This window comes from Ursus maritimus, unplaced genomic scaffold (assembly GCF_017311325.1).
Source record: "Ursus maritimus isolate PB19 unplaced genomic scaffold, ASM1731132v1 scaffold_13, whole genome shotgun sequence".
Classification (NCBI taxonomy): Eukaryota; Metazoa; Chordata; class Mammalia; order Carnivora; family Ursidae; genus Ursus; species Ursus maritimus.
In genome coordinates, this window is record NW_024423675.1 from 63,302,593 (window position 1) to 63,307,501 (window position 4,909).

At 47.1% G+C, this 4,909-nt stretch overlaps 1 protein-coding gene across 2 annotated transcripts in view; it reads right to left on the bottom strand.

The window, feature by feature from the left end:
* Positions 1-4,585, bottom strand: part of AGPAT4 (1-acylglycerol-3-phosphate O-acyltransferase 4) — a 120,969-nt gene extending 116,384 nt beyond the window's left edge. The window contains exon 1 of one of the 2 annotated variants that reach the window (XM_008688485.2): positions 3,859-4,585. The gene's annotated coding sequence lies outside the window, so the exon portion shown is untranslated. Of the gene's footprint in view, positions 1-3,737 lie in introns of both variants that reach the window. The other variant, XM_040628034.1, reaches the window with a different exon arrangement.
* Positions 4,586-4,909: the final 324 nt, after the last annotated feature.

Genomic DNA, 4,909 nt, shown 5'->3' on the forward strand with positions numbered 1-4,909 from the left:
CCTTCTCCGCCCAGCACAGGCTATACATAAAATTGTTCAATGAAGGAAGCATGCGGTGCCGTTGGCCAATAAATGCCTCTCTCAAAAACAACCCTCCCTAGTTTAAGGGACTGACTGTTTCCACATTTGTCTCCCTGTTCGTTCCTCAGCTTCTTCAGGACAGAAATAGTTTCCTATTTATTGCTATACCCATAATTTAGAGTGCCTGACACATGATAGTCGGTATCATTTGTTGAGTGAATAAAGAGGTGGATGGATAGATAGATAGATAGATAGATAGATAGATAGATAGATAAATGAAGGGTGACCGAGAAGTAGGATTTGGGATCACAGGAAGAAGTAGAGCAAGCCAGACTGGAGTAACGAAATGAAGACAAAATCAAAAACAGGTAGAAAATCTTTGGTGGAGCAAGAGTGCATCTTAAAAAATAGAGGAGACAGGTTAGATAGAGCATTCCATGATAATGTCCTCCAAAAATTGCTTTTATTTTAAGATCTTTCTCCTTAGTCATTAGAAGTATCTCCCTGAAAAACCCTTCAGATATTTGAAAACTGTAGCTATTTACTCTGTATCCAGTTTTGCTCATGGTTGTGTCCATAGCACTTGGCAGATTCAAGAACACAGTGACACAACGATATAATGAATACTGTTAAAAGAATACGAGATACAATGAATATTGTTAAAAGAATGGGTTCCTGTTGTGAGCTTGCTCTTTCCCACAGCCTTAGCTGGTGCTCCCTGATCCATACCACGAAGTCTAATTTCAGAGAACCAACACTTGCTTTCCAAACAGATTCTGTCTTGGACAAAGACTATTGAATTAGAGTTGACCAGGCTCTGAGTCGTGCTGGGTGATTATTAAGTCAGGCTTGATCACATACGTCTCTCAAAACACGTACCAAAAACCATTTAGAACTGTGAATGCAGAGTCTTCCCACACCCTGTAGACCTCCTTTTGAGAATGCAGCAGACTGCATAAAACGTAGTAAGTTGGCCACGTGCTCAGCTGAGCACCCCACAATTTAAAGGATGGCGGTGGTAGGTATCACTAGGATGATGTTGTAGGGATAGGTGAGATTCCCTCTCCCAGATTTCTTATTTGTTTGAAGTCTGATTTAAGTCTGGCCTTCATTTCTTGAGCTTTTCCTCAACAATAACTGAATTAGGTAGGCTTCCACCACCTACTTACATCGCCTTTCTCCTACCGGTCTTTCTTCTTCTGGTTTACACACAGTTCTGTCCCTGAATCTATACTCACCAGCACAGAGTTTACCTGCCCTATTTCCACACTAAAGACAGACTTCTCCCCCGCTTGGGAAAAGAATGGAGAACCACGTGCCATCTCCTACCCCCCAACCCCGTTAGCCGGGACAAATTTGCCTTCTTCCCCCTTGACTTGCCCATCTCCTCTCCTTCCAACAGTCACGTCCTCATCCCGGTCATGTTCTTCGCAGACTAACCGCATCTGCTCCCCCGTCTCCCTCCCGCCTGGCCCCTGCCTTCCAGCCGTGTGCGCATCTGCATGTGTTGTCACCCCCGTCTGGCGGATCTTTAACTTGGGCACCCAACTCAGAGCCTCGCAGACAATGAGGTCCCAGCCCCATGGAAACTGACTCCAACTTCGCAAATCCCTTCTTTGGTGTCACATCTAGACAGCCTCTTTCCTGAGACCCCGAATTCCCTTTGCATCTATAGCTCCATTGACCTTCCCAGGTCAAGGCTGCTGATTATGTTTTTAACCTCTGCTCAGGGTCCCATGATAGGACAGTATTTATTTATTTATTTCTGGCTGTGCTTCCAAACGATTCTTGCCCTTTGAACTCCATTCCATAATGCTTTTTTGTTGTGAAATTGCTAGGTCTGGAAACTCCATCACAGACTTAGACGTACACACTGGCCATCTGCTTGGCAGGGCCATGGGGTAAACCTACATCCTTGAGCCACTTTTCTATGCTTTATGCCCTTTAATTAGTTCTCCGGGCTTTCACTCTGGTTCTAGTTAGCCTTGTGCCATGCTCTGCAGTCCTGATCTTCCGATAATTTTTGAATCTGCAATACTTGAGCTCTCTTGCACTATAGCAAGTTTTGTAAGTCCTAGATAATAGCATGTTTAGGTAAGGATCTCTGCAAACAGAACCTCATTAAAACCACCCCTTCTTCCTGTTTCCATGCTGCGGGGTTACTCTGAGGTTTCTAAGTAATGCTTTTGGCTTCAGTCGCAGGAAGGCACTATGAGGGCTGAGCGACCTTCGCAAATCTTTATTCAAAATTACAGATAATTTTAAGAATCAAGGATGAGATGACTATCGATCTGTCTCATAAAGGCTAATTTGTAATTCAACAGACTGAATTAGGGGAATGGGGTCAATCCTCAGCTACACTGAATAAAAGCATCAGCTCGACTCCAACCTGTTAACAGTCCCGTGTGGACTGCATCTTTATGACAGACGTGTCATTGATTCTACTCATATCTAACTTTGCTGATTACTGGGTAAGTGGTACTTTTCTCTCATGCTTTATATCTTTCCTGAAAATCAATTCTTTTTATCCCCACAGAGGATAGTAAGAAGATTGAGTAGTTTTAACTTAGGACTTTGACTTGTCCCTGTTGTCCCTGCCCACCTACACACACACACACACACACACACACACACACACACACTTTCTCCCTCTTCTCATGATATTCTTTTCTAACTGCGGATGCTTGACTAATAATCACAGATGGGTGAATGCTTTCCCAATTTTGAAAAAGAGAAGGTCTGCGGACCCTCACCTTCATGAGAGCCGATCGCATGGGGGATCCATCTAAGGACCACGGGCACAAAACAGAATCCTGCTGTGGGTTACCTTTGGTTACTCACTCATACTTGTTGAACTTAGATTTTGTGCCAAGTAAGTGCAAGCTAGAGCAAAGAACCCTCTTTTGAATATTTAGACTCGGAGGCAAACCTGTGAGGCAGTAACAATGTATCTATCAGGGCTGATTCTCAGGCACCCTCTGAAACTTTTTTCAAGAATCTCACCTCCTTTAAAGAAGTGAGCGCTCGCCCCCCTGCTTAGTCTGGCTACAGCATTAATATCACATCTAGAGAACTGTCCTGGTTTTCTAAAACAGACCAGAATTGAGGACTTGCATAAACACCAAAGTATTCCTTCTATAACTCCTAGAGAGGATGGAGAAATTCAGAAGCCAAAAATTAAGTAAATAAAGAGGTAATTACAAAAGCCCGTTTCCTTGACAACACCCCTCCCCCAGCCCTCCTGTGATAGGGAAAAACCAAAATGAAAGTGACGAGGGGTAGCCACAGAGCCACGCTGGATTTTAGCAAGCCGAGGCAATAACCAGCCGGAAAGCAGTAGGCTCGGACCGAAATACAAATAAATCCATTTATATCGGGGCTGCCTTTTGTGTAGTATTATTTTTGTGGTTGCCATAGAAACGCCAGGGACGGAAGAACGTGTTGCATGACACAGGAGACCGATCTGTAACAGGAACCTTCTCCCCAGCTTCATCCATTGCAGAGAAAACGCTCTCGCCCAAGGGGAGGGGGCCGCAGGGGGGAAACTCAGCCCAGAACAGCAGCTCGAAATCACAACATGGAAAGGCACGCTCACCCCGCTGAGCACAAAGAAAGGGTGCAAAACCCCGTCTGCCTTCCAGGCTCTGCCCCCTCCACGTCCCCACTGTCGCCTCACTTCCTTCTCCACCTTCCACTCTTCCTCGTCCTGTACCTACCCCTTCCAGAGGTTTTAGTGAGGTCCAGCCGAGGAGAGGAGATCAGTGATAGAGAGAGAGACACAGACATCCGCCACGCCCAGAGGTGAATTCGCCTGGAAACAGCACGAACAGCACATACCTCGTTTCTGGCGGCCCCTGGCACATGGGCTTAGAAATCAGAAACTGAAAGGGTGCAGGCTGGGGTGCAGAAATTACCACTAGTTTATAGGAGCTGTAAATCAGCCAACACTGGAAAGAAAAAGCGAGACTCCACCCATGGGGTGGACCCTTCAGGGGAAAAAAAAAAAGTGGTCCTCAGCTGACGTCTCTCCCCACCCCATGTCACTTCCTTTTAAAGCTACAATTTAGCAGTTACGGGGAGGGAAGAGAGGAGCTGGTGTAACATGAGTCACTCCCTTCCTCTTCCAATTAGTGCGAGGAAGTGCTTAGGTTGGCTCCGCGTTTGAAATCTGTGGCTCGGAAACCTGCCGGAATCAGAAACAAAGCCCGCTAGGTGGCCTTTTCTCTTCCTGCCCGCGGCCCCCAAAATCCTGTTGCATCCCCGCGCCGACATGGCTCCTCCAGCCTCAGCGCGGACGGACTCCCGCCCCGGCTGCGTGGCGACCTGGAAATCGTCCTAAACCCGCTCGCTTTTAATTCAGCCAGCCTGCGATCGCTTTGTCTTGGCGGATGCCCCACACTCTGCAATCCCCCCTCACCTCTCGCTGCTACGCTGTGCTGGGGAGGAGACTGCTCTCCACCCAGGAGAGCCCCAGAGCACCTTCAAGGAAATAATGCCGAAAACCCAAGCGATCGGAGGCGTTCAGAACTGGGAAAAAGCAGCAGCTCTGAGGTCGATGTAGTCTCTCCCCGCAGAGCAGCCCCCAGGATCGATTACCACTGCACACACGCGCGCACACACAGGCACGCGCAGGCACGCACGTGCACGTGGCATTCCATGTAGTGTGCTGGAGAGGGTCTGGGCAGACCTTTATAATGACACAGTGTCATGGCAACTTTAAAAGAGGCGGGCTGTTGAAACTCCAGAAAGGCCAGGTCTCTTAACCTTCCCACAACATTATTTCAACCTCCAAATAGTTAGGATGTATGCCCTTCAAATGTCCACCGTTAGAACCATAGTCGCAAATAACGTTGGAGTATTTAGGTATGACTCTTGTGTTCACTCCCAT